General features: G+C 42.3%; 1 protein-coding gene across 7 annotated transcripts in view; it reads right to left on the reverse strand.

Moving 5' to 3' along the window:
* MARCHF1 (membrane associated ring-CH-type finger 1) overlaps positions 1–11,411 on the reverse strand; it is a 226,004-nt gene extending 214,593 nt beyond the window's left edge. For 3 of the 7 annotated variants that reach the window (XM_071431997.1, XM_071431996.1, XM_071432003.1), the window contains exon 1: positions 11,276–11,411. The gene's annotated coding sequence lies outside the window, so the exon portion shown is untranslated. Of the gene's footprint in view, positions 1–10,815; positions 11,053–11,275 lie in introns of all 7 variants that reach the window. The other 4 variants (XM_071431999.1, XM_071431998.1, XM_071432001.1 and 1 more) reach the window with 2 other exon arrangements.
* Positions 11,412–12,280: the final 869 nt, after the last annotated feature.

A 12,280-nucleotide genomic window follows, 5' to 3' on the forward strand; every position in this document is an offset into this window, starting at 1 on the left:
GCATTTGACAGTTATCTTCCGCCAGCCAGCTCAGCTCTCTAACCTTGCTAAAACCTTCAAAAATTTCTACTCAAAAGGCTGACAGACATCACAGAGGGAGTTTAAAGCCCAGCAAAGGTGTAAGTAACAATGACCAATGTCATATATCAAGAAGAACTTACTTTAAATAGATGATTAGTAAAAGAGTAAAAGAAGGGTATTCATAATTTATCGCACCACACTCTTCAACTATCATTTCAACTATCTATTTCAGAACTTTTACCCAAGAAAACTCCTTTCTAGCTTTTTTTGCAATTTAAAATTTCTACGTGTTGAAATCACCTGCATAGGGAAAATGCCACTATGTCACAATTGTTTTCACTTTGTTGTAATTGTTGAAACTGGTTGCTTCTGCTTGAAAAACCTTTCTCCATACCACCATGGAGAGAGACACACCTGCTGTCAAATATACTTTCATGATATTGGTGCATTCACTTTTTTTTAACATTGTTTTAGGAAAACAACTATAGAAAGTAGTGTCCATGCTCCATGAATTTAGTTTCTTGCTCTGACAGGCATCTTATTATCTTTATGGAACCTTCCTCAGAAATCTCCTAGACGTTATTTTAATGCAGTAAGATACGGCTTGATATACTGAATTCCTTCAATTGGGAGGTTATCCTATTGATTAGAAACCCTACTCCAATTTCTAGAATTTATACACATGGTTATTTGCTCTCCTATCAGTATTATTATACTGATAGGAGAGCAAATTCCAGGTAATACTTTCCTTGTGATTATCCCCACACATTTACAGAGTACTTACTCCAAAAAATTCATCTTGCCAAAGAAGTCAAGCTTCAAAATAATGACATGGTGCAAGACAAAAAAGGTTGACAGTGTATTTTATTTCTTAAAAACAAAATTTATCTTATTTAGAGTTTAGAGATGAAAACAGCTATATAAGCACAGCTGAGGCAAAGGGACCTTTGATCTGTCACATTTCCTTATAGTACCACTCTCCTTGGTAAACTCCTAATACCTTTTTCTAATATTCTTTTACCATTATGCACAGAAATATCCCTTCCTACAAAAGCAGTTTAAGAACTTGATTAACACTGACTTCAAAACCGTAATCCTGCAGTTCCTTGGATTAGTTTTTGCCCCTTTAAAGAAAAAAAGCACAATTCCCTGTTAATGCCTAATTAGTTAGACATCTCACTTCACAGCCAATCTGCATTCAAGCTCCATGTTAATTTCCATACATCTATTCCTTTTCCTGTAGGCAAGAGGAATCACTTGGTGCAAAACATGGCACTCAATTAAGGTTTTAGACAAACCTAGACTTTTAGTGTTTCCCATTCCCACTCTGGGAAACACCTCTGATGAACTTTGTGCTCCTGTCCCCAATATTCTTCACAGGGTTTAACTCAGCTTGACAGTTCCTCTGTGAAGAGGCCTGTCTTCAGTCCTAAGGCACTGAAAAATCCTGCTGCAATGAGGAACACAATCATTCTTTCATGAACTCAAGTGTATCTTAATGGCAGCTTTTCAGAACACACATATGTTTAATCATGGTTCAAAAAGAAGTAATTATAGTATACACTTTAGAAGTCATCTAAGCTCTGAAAGGCATATTCAGGAATGCTGGTGGCAATTCTGGGGAAAAAAATTAGTTCTATTCCATTAGGTGCAACATCACCACAGGCAATCAAAAGCACTTCCTCAGATTTGTTTTGTAACAATTACCTTTACCTGGATTCCTCACAGATGTTTAAGTAGTGTTGTAACCCGTGCTGTAGCTCATAGCTACTGACTAGTCCCTTTAGCTGAACAATATACCCTTTCAAGTTTTAAAACAAACATTTAACTTGACTAGATTTCACAGGTCATGCATTATATTTAGCATTCCACAGCATAAAGCCAAACAAGGAGGCAAGAAGCATGTGCTTTATAACATTGCATATTTTTCATTCCTATATGTTATTTAACAAAGCATTTTCATCCCAATTTTACTCTTTAAAATTTCCATAGCAAATGAAGACGGTTTTATATGGTTAAGACTATATGATACAAGCTCATTTGCACCCAACAACAGAGCACAGTGAGACAGTGGCAAGTGGGGAAGCACAAATTATACTTGGCCCATCTTCTTCCAGGCCCACCACAAGAGCAATCAGCCCATTAAGGGGCTCTCTCAACGAGGCCAGAGGACCACAGGGCTGCAGAATGGCACAAATTAGGGGACAAAAAAGCATGGAAAAAAGGCAGGGACACAAATTAAGGGACTTGAAGGAAAGGGGGGAGGCCCCATCCAGACTCTTCTCAGGGCAGCTTCAAGGAGGACCTCAGTCACACTGTTCAGTTTTGAAATCCATCATGAGTGATCACAGATGTGGGACATACTACAGGATGTAAGGGAGGGGCATTTGGGGATTGCACAGGACTTGCTATGAAATGTTTATAGGGGAAACCAAAGGCAGGAATGGATTTAAAGGATTTGGGAAAGAGCAAGCATGAGGTAATAGAGGAGTAAGTGGATAAAAAGGGCCAGTTGCATGCAAACGTTCTGGTTGCTGGTTCAACTGCCTGGTTGTGCACTGCCCTGATCAGCTTAGTCTGTCCTGTGTGCTTATTAAACCCTTTCCAGCTCTTTTCTGGGTGAGTGGCTCTGCTCACTCTGCACATGTGCACAGGGGTGTGAGTGCAGCAACTTCTGACTGCCAACCAGCAGAGAGACTGGGCTGAGTGGCTGAAGGTGCCAGGCTGAGCTGGGCCATGGGAACAGCTGTGTGCAGGGCAGCCCATGGAGCAGGCGTGGGAGCACATCCCCTGTGCCTGTGTACTGGCAGGGTGTGCCCTGCCTGGCTGCTGGCTGGAACTGGGGCATGGACCTGTGGCAGTCTCACCTCCCTCAGCCTGCAGAACCAGCCGGCCTTTTTCCCTTTCCAGAAGGGAAGAAAAGAGTTCTGAAAATTTCAACACAGCACATATTTAAAACAAAATTTTCTTTTCCTGTTCCACAAGCAATGTTTGTCATCTTTCATTCCATATTTCCATTTTATTCCTTTTTCCACTCTGGTCATTTCACCCACTTACATCAATCTTCTCTTCTTATAAATATTTTCTCTCCTCCTTTTCACTTCTACCCCATATCATCACAGATTTTAGCAGTTGGTTTTCCTTTAGCTTGCTTAGATCTTTCTCCATTTCCAAAAACCTTACCTCTGTCTTCCCCTCCACATTTTTTTACCCTTCCTCTTTAAATTCCTCAACCACCCTTTCAGTAGGGATAAAATCTGCCCCTTGCACATTCTGCCACTTCTTTTCAGCATTCTTTCTGCTTGCCAAACTCCTTCTGTGTTAGATTGCCTTCCACTCTCTTTCAAAGCAAAACACATGCATTTGAAGTCCTCTTGTTCATAGTTAAATTAAACACAGCTATTTTCAAACACTTACAGACTGAACAGGGTTTGCATTAGGACTTTTTCACAGGAGGACAGAATAGAATAAGCAGACTATTACTATGAATGCTGCTCAAAGGCACAAAAAAACAAAAGGAAAAAAAGTTACTCACAAAGTGCAAGGGGGACTGTTCATGTAAGAAACTTACCAAGAAAGCACTCAGTTTATCTAGATCCTGTTTCCTGCTCCCCTCTGTGAGGTTCCAGAAGAACAGAAAATGACAGAATTTAATTTCTCAGGCTTTGCTCTACCTTAAGTTGCCCACCTTACCAACTTCAGCATATCTTATAAAATTTCAGGGTTGAATTCAGTTCTTCACTCTAGCAGGACTTTATCAAAGAACTTTTATCTTTTTGATGCATTTTGCCTCCAGTGGACAGTCAGTCCCTCCCAGCTCCACAGAATACTGCATCCCACCAGCTGTGAAGACCAGCATTTGAGAAACTTTTGAAGGTGGAATTAATTTGGCCTTTTTGCAGATATGCCATCTTCCAGCCAACACCTCATATCATCTTTTAGGGACTTCCACTAACCTAAGGCACTGATGTTACTGTTTGATTTCTAAGGAAGTACTACACACACAAGGAAATTTCACAGTAAACATTTTCAATCCTCTTGAGTTATGTTTCTCAGCTTTATGGAAAAGCATCTGTCTCCACAAAAACCCATACCCATCAGCTGGCTCTTGAATGGCCATTTACCCACACAGAGAGCCAGCATAGACAAGGACAATTTGATACTGTCATTACATAAATAAATTTTCTACAGGACACTGAAATTATTAGTACTCACCAGAGAAACAACTCGGTAGCATCAGCTGACCTGCGCTTGGCTGCGCTTGGCAGAGAGACCTTAAATAGGTCACACCACTGTGAGGAGACAGTGGACACCTTTTGAAGTCAGCACTCAGAAGCTGTGCTTTAGGTTTCTCTCCAAAGAAGCAGCACAGACCCTCTGAGCCTAAAGCAGCCATGAGGTGAAGCAGCACATTTGTCACCAGAGGCCAGGAGAGCATTGTGCCTGCATTCATAGATTACACAGCAAGAACTGATGCCAGTTTCGCGTACTAGAAATGTTGAAGTAGAGGGTCCTCCCTTGGGAAGCATAATCATTTCTTCCTGATGATGACCCAACACCAGGGAAGCATGATTAGATTTCATCCTGTTACACACTGCTTTGTGCTAGCATGCAGAATTCCACTCTTCGGCCTGCCTCCGAGCAAGGGTTTTTCCTCCTTTACTCTAGTCAATGGCTGCCTCTGTACTCAGCCAACCCCAAAAATCAGAGATCTGGAGCTCAGCCCACCCTTGTGCTACAGAAAAAGGTACCAACTCACAGTTTCCAGCAATACACCAGAATTAAAGCTGCATTCCATGTTATTCTTCCAGTCTCCTTTCATCACACTTAAATAAGTCCTACAATGTCTTACACCAAACAAAACTTTGACCACATAGAATCATAGAATATGCTGAATTGGGAGGGACCCATCAGGATGATGGAGTCCAACTTCTGTCTCTGCACAGGACACTCCAAGAGTCACACTGTGTGCCTAAAAGCCCTGGCAGGCTTGGGGCTGTGAGAGCTTTCCTGGGAAGCCTATTCCAGTGTCCAACCACCATCTGGGTGAAAACATCTTCTCCTAATACGCTGTCATCTTATTGCAGGGGCTCCATACTGTTGTCTCCTATCACAAAAGTTTCATACCTTCTTGGTGTTTCTTGTGGGCAGTCCTTCAGAGCACTGACTCTCTCTTACTCACAAAGCAGCCACTGACTCCAGTTCCCTTCTCACCCAGCCACCCCACTCTTTTATAGCACTCTTCTTCTCATTGGTTACAGCTGTGGCCTGTAAAGTCAGGCCTGTTCCTAATCTTTGATAATTGGCCCAGCTGCCACTCCTTAGGGGTGAGATTACTTTCTACACTATCTTTATTTTCTTATATTCTATCCCCCTACACTAATATCCAACCTAAACCTCCTCTGACACAGCTGTAAGCCATTCCTCCAGGTCTCTGTCACCAAAGAGAAGAGACCAATGCCTGACCCTCACTCTGCTTCCTATAATGAGGAAGTTTTAGAAAGCATATAACACATGTACACCCCTGTCCTGGCAGAAAATAGCTCCAAAAGTTCACTTCCCTACTGGCTAGAAATCTTAAGATAGTCTCTATTTTATTACTACCTTATGCCAAAATTTTATCCCTTAGGTTAGGTATGTGTTTAACTTGGGTCATATTAGATCAGTTTAACTTCTGAAGCAAGTTATTAATAATTGGCTTCCGCTTCAAACTTTTCCTCCATGCTAAACAAGTCCCTTTGTTCCTTAACATCATTAGTACTTTTTTTTTCCACCTGGAAAAGACTTCAGAGAAGACAACCCTGGGAAAGGGAGAGAGAAACCTATCTTCTATGAGACCTGCAGTCAACAAACCATCACAGTGTCAGCTCCACTCCATGGAGGCCAAGGAAGCTGCTCCCATAATAGCAAAGATGGCCTGGCTCTCCCTCACTGTGCTTTTGTTTGGAATGTCTTCTCTGCTTTAGAGAGCCAACAGGCAGAAACTGGAAAACTGGGATTAGTGAGCTACTGACGTCCAAAGCACTTTCACTCAATGACCCAGCGTAACCAAAAGAACTCTGACAGGCACAGAAGCTGCCCCCTGCGTTTCCTCTGAGGCAGATCTAACCATAGAATGCCACAAGGATTACATTTCTACAAGTTCCTGCAGAACTTGGTGCCATTTCCCTTCTGCAGTGGGTCCCCCCCAAGAGCTGTGTAACACAGCATGAAGTAAAAAAAAATAACGTAATACAAGGGAGCAGTTAATTGCAACACTTCTAAAGATGTAAAAAAAATAGAGAAACTGTTCCTATAAGAAAACCAGAAAGCCTTAAAGGAAATCAGTCAGTGACCACTACCTTGTTTAAAGAACTTCATTTAGCAATGAAGATAAACAGGCAAGGACAAATGTTGTTCCAAATGGCAAATGAAACAAGCCTCTGGTTTTCAGACTGGGAAACTCTCCTGCTGAATAGGTTAGAAGTAATTAAACTTCTCAGTGTTCTAAAGTAGTTTTTGAAGTACACTGCCCACTATTTTGATACAATCAAATTGAACATAACATTTTTGCAGAAACCACGTTTGACATTTAATTTTGTCTACCTGAAAGTCGACTTGGAGGTACAAATGGACCAAACTTGGATTTCAGTTGCTGGTGGGCAACTGGAGAAACATTCCCAGTACATCAAACCCTTCCTGACCTTCCAGACTTAAGTTATGTATTTTATTCTACTGAAATCTGAGGGTTTGGACTACCATTCTTTGTCAACAAAGCACAACCATGCTGCTACCAATGAAACAAAGTCAATCTTGATATCATGCAGTTTGCCTTTGCAAAAATGCACTCAGATGTGACTAAGATGAAGTTCTACCTCACCCCACAGCATAAAGGGTTCACCCAAGCCAGTACAGGGTAGCAGCTGACAAGCTGAGGTTTCCCACTGTGCTGTACCTCCCACCACTGCCCCAAAGCAGGCAGGCTCACACACCAGAGGGACAGGTATAGATGGGTCAGTTCTGCAAGTCATTCTTGTGAAGAAATCTGGCAATGGACAAGCAAACTTAATGGGACAAAATCCAGGCAGGAACATTAGAAGTCTTCCTAAAAACGAGGACACGAGGTACTAGAGAGCTTTCAATGCCTTGAAAACCATACACCCCATGAAAAAACATTCATTTTATAAGATTATAACAGAGCCATAAATATATTATCATCTTCGCTGCAAAATTAGAAACTTTGTTTTTCAATAGTCACGTAGTCTGAAATTAACTTTGCAGCCATCCACAGCTCAGCACTGTGAAAGCCTCACAATACAGAACAAGACGTGTCTTGTACACCTGTCCCAAAACCAAGAGGAGAGCACTGTGGCAGTACAATCACCCCAAGCACCTTTAGTGCCTCTGCATCCCAAAAATCATTCCATATAAGAAAAGTTATAAGCTGTATGGAAATTCCCAAAGGAGCAGTGAAATTACACTGAATAATTCAATATTATCAAACTCCCCACTATTTCTAAATTATGAAACTCTATGAGATTTAAGTTTCAGTGTATGCCTGGCTGCCAATGAATTTTTTGGGGGGAAAGGCATTGAACCATCAAAATGGCACAGAAAATAACCTAAAGTTAGCTTACTACTCATTATTGCTTTAACTGTATCATTAAGTCTACTTTTTAAAGGTGTTTATCCCTCTTTTCTGAAGAGTCTGATATAAATTGCTGTAATATCACACACTTGCCTGGAACAAAAATCTCCTTTTCAATTACCAATGAATTGGAAAAATACTACCCAGCAGACGAGAGATCTTTTTTTCTGGCCTGTGATCACTCCGTTCACTTCAAAGAAATGCACCTCATTAACCCTGATAATTAACAAGGTTATTCTCATCACATTAAAGGTTTAAGTTCCTCTATTAAGTCCTTATTTGAATTTGCACTGCTATTAAGATGATGAGACTGTTCTGGATTTAATTTCATATAACAAGATGTTTCTCTTTACAGACCCTAACTTTTTTTTCAAGTCAAAGCATATAATTTCATTGTCTTGTATGCTACACTGAATCACAGAATGAGCTAGGTTGGAATGATATGCATCCTCTAGCTCCAACCCCATGCCATGGGCAGGAACACAACCAGCCCATCTACTGGACTAAGAAATGTATTACATACATACGAAAAATCTCCAAACAAAATCAAAACTGAAAAACTAGAAAGGGTAAGGCAGCAATGCAAACAGGCAGCAAAAACAGCAAACAGGCATCTGGCAGCAGCATGGCTGTGGCAGCAGAAACCAAAGAGAACTGAAAAGGGAGAAGAGAACCAAAATTACAAGGAGGTGCATATGGCTTGGGCAAAGACTACCAGCAGATGAATCTACTCCTAGCTGTAAGACTACACAGACTAAAGGACACTTCCAATTCCCATGATGTCCATCACCATGGCAGAGGGTTTTAAACTACATGAAACATAAGATCCCTTCCAACCCAAATCCCTCCATGATTCCATACTTCCATGTAACAACACATGTTTGGGGCATTTTGTTCTTAGGTTGTATAGATAGCTGTCTAGTCAGTGAAGTCTTCTAAAAATCTACTAAATGCTTTAAATTCTGCAAATGGGTATTCCTAGTAAGGAAACTTGCTTCGCCCACAAGAGAAAAGCCAATTGTCTAAGTCAGACAGTTATTCTGAGAATATTAAAAATTGCAGCAGCCACATATCAACATCCCACATCAAATATAAAAACACAGATGATGGTTCACCTCATTATCCATGCTGGCATCATATTAGTTCATGTGCTCTGTCGTTAACAAACATATGGAAAATCATAATATGGAAAATTTGGTCACAATTACCTGGAGATTTGACTACAAGGTTCCAATGGCAGCATACCTGACACCAGGGCAGTCAAGCATCTTGAATGCAAATATCTAGTGATGGCAAATTAACATGAAAGATTTTGCAAACAATCTTTCGTGCTAATTTTTTTGAGTTTTTTTGCACAGAATTCAGTCCCTATGGAATAATAATAACAGCAATATCCTTTAAATGTCAGAAGAGAGAAGAAAACTTTCTGTCATAACACAAGTATTATCACAGTGCTGACTTGGCCAAATACCAAAAGCAAACAAGTTCATAGAGTTAAAGTCAAGGTCAGCTGTCAGTCTACAGGAGAGTTCTGAGCACTACAAGTTTGCCCCATCCATGCACCTTAAAAGGGTGTCATTCATTTAGCTTTGCATTTTCCAGAACTTCATTTTTTGTACTTTAAAGCACCCATTACTAAATCTTGTCACAAGTGCTTAGCAGTGTACAACAAATATTAAACTCTTCCCTTAAAGAGGGTGTCAAGAATGCTGTGAAATATTCAGAATAAAGACACTGGAAGTCTTATCAGCATAACAACTCCCTCAGGAGTTACTAATTTGCAAATCTCTCAAACCTCTAACAGGGTTTTAAAATGTTGTCTAAAATATAGCAGGGTACTCATGTATGAGCCATAGATTGACCCTTTTTTTTTTTTAAGTCAAAGGCTAGTAACTGTTCTTCAGCAGAATGAAGTCTGAAGTATACACATGAGATTAACAGAGGACATAATGGAGGATGATATTTAACCACCATGACAGCTTTATGTAAGTTTGGATGAGACTTTTGGTCACTAACATTTGACAGCAGCAGAGCTCTCACCATCACAAGAATCACCAAACAGAGCCCTATACATGCTGGAGCACTGAGAAATCCACCTGAGTACTCACACGTTATCCACATCTTTACTTAACACATTCGAGCTTCCTTCTCAAATTGTGATTTTCCCATTGAAACCAACGACCCTGAACAACAAACATGTGAGTTTCATTGCCATTAGTTAGTTTATTTCCTCGCTCTAATACAAGATAAACATAATCATCTCATCCCCCACACCCTACAGAATCAGGAACAGAACCCCAAACAGAAGTGTTTGTTTTTCAACATGAAGTACAAAGAGCTTAAAATTACTCATTTTCCCTTTTTTTTTTTAAACAAACACTGAAAATAACCAGACTGGCTTTGGCATTGCTTTAATCAGTTTAAACTTAAAGACAGGAACTCTAATTAAAATCGGGAACTCTAGCTGTAAGAAACAGCTAATTAGCTCCCAACTTTTTAATGAAGTGCTGTGCAGAGTACATATTAGCTGATCGGTATTAAAAAGGAAATGCTTTGCAAAATAAGCTCATTCTCTCAGGTAGTACATCAGTTTGTCTACTTACTTCAGTCCATGCACAGTCAGAGGGATTTAAGAAAACACACAACAATAACTATCAGGTTTACACATCTCCATACACACTAAGATAAATGAACTTTGCAGGATTTAAAACTGAGAAGGAGAAACACGAGGCAGTTCATTACCTTTCTACTAGGCAATGAAGACAATTTAAATTGCGTTAAAGCGTAAGATTGCATTTCCTTCTTCTCAATTCGTTCCTGGCCACAACTTGCAAATACAAGAAAGAAGAAGACGGGGAAGAAGTGAGAGAAGGCATTTGACGCTTGTGCTCTCAAGAAGTCTGGACAAAATGCATGGGATAGAGGAAAAGTGAGAACTGCCAGATGAGGAGGAACCTTGTCCAGATAGTCTCAGCAAGATATGCCGACAGTGGTGGGAACCTGAACTCCGTACACATTTCCACAGCTTTTACTGTCTCCTTTTGCAAGGACTGGTACTTCTATCCACCTTCCCACACACCGAGCATCACTTAAACGAGAAATTACTTAAAACACGATTACAAACAAAGACCAAGTTGGCATGCGCTCCCTTGCCAGGGTTTTCTAACCTGGGTTCCCTCTTGTCGCGACATGCCACACTTACTCGGAAATCCCTGATCGTTAAAGCGGCATTTAGGGTGGTGCCAAGTGAAGGAGGGTGTGAAATCGCCCCTGAGAGAGCAGGCTAGCCGGGGCCGCTGCTGTCCAAGCGCCAGCCCCACGGAGCTGCCGGGAACCTTCACCCGGTGCCCGCAGCCGGCACCAGCCGAGGGGACGGCGGCAGCAGCGCCGTCTCCCGCGATGCGCTTCTCCCGCGAAAAACCCCGAACAACAAGAACAACACAAAAAAAAAAAAATCAACAAACCAACCAAACGAACAACCAAACCAAATCCACCGAAAAAAAAAAAAAAAAAGAAATTATTTTAAAAAAAGAAAATTAAAAAGAAAAAAAGGGCAGCGCCCGTCCCCGGCGGGACCCCGCAGGTGCCGAGCCGCCCGGAGCCGAGAGGAGCCGCCCCCGCTCTCACCGGTGTCGGGGCGAGCCCTGGTGCCGCAGGGAGCCAGCCGGCTGCCGGCCCGGCGGGTCCGGCCGCGCCCCCCGCCCCATCCCGCGCCCGCCCGGCGCGGCACCGCCGCCGCGACACGCCCCCGACACGCCCCATGACGTCACCCCGAGGCCACGCCCCCCGTGCGGACGGCGGCGGCGCCGCGCCCCCGGTACCGCTCCGGTACCGCTCCGGACCCCCTCGGGCCGCGGCGGAACCGCAGCAGAACCGCAGCGTGCGGGGCAGCCGCGCCATCAGAGCGTGCCACGGCGGAGCATCCGCCCCCTTCCCTCTCTCCCGCTTTCTGCTTTTCCTTAAATATCAGTTTGTTGCGAGTATAGAAACGGTGCCTCCCCTCGCCCAGTGGAATCCCCGGGCGAGGGGAGGCAAAGGGCTTATTTGCTTGTTTATTTCTCTCCGCATTAAAAAGCGGAGTGGTCTCCCCTTCCCCTGGGAGAGCTGTGCAAAAATGGCATCTCTCAGCCTTTGGTTCAGCGCGGAGAATCGGGCGGGGGACGGGAGGGGGCACAGGACAACATGTATCTCCATTGCTTAGAATCCACGCTGTGCCCTGATTCTCATTTCACGTTTGAAAAGAAGTCTGAGTTTGAACGTATTAGACAGCTTAACAAAGATGCTGAGGCAGCGGTCCAGAGTGGGGTTGTCAAAATAAAACAAAATGAAACAATCAGTACAGACCAAATTTCCACAATACATCTGGCTATTTACCTATCTTGATACAGGCGTCATCATTAAATCAACCATTCCAGGTTGATTATAATAATGCTTCAATGTCTTAGGAGACAGAAAGAGCAGAAATAGGACACAGACTTTTTTTTTTTTTTTTAACTAGCTGTACTCAATTGACACATCTTGAAATTAAAGAAAATCTCAGCCTGAGCTGCAGTGTGGAGGGAGTGGTAGTACAAACCTCAGGCTTCTCCAGACAGGTCTACTGTAAAGATTGAAGACCATCAAGTCCTTCTG

Source organism: Agelaius tricolor, unplaced genomic scaffold (genome assembly GCF_023055355.1).
Source record: "Agelaius tricolor isolate 1412-34295 unplaced genomic scaffold, bAgeTri1.0.p SCAF_8, whole genome shotgun sequence".
In the NCBI taxonomy this organism is placed as follows: domain Eukaryota; kingdom Metazoa; phylum Chordata; class Aves; order Passeriformes; family Icteridae; genus Agelaius; species Agelaius tricolor.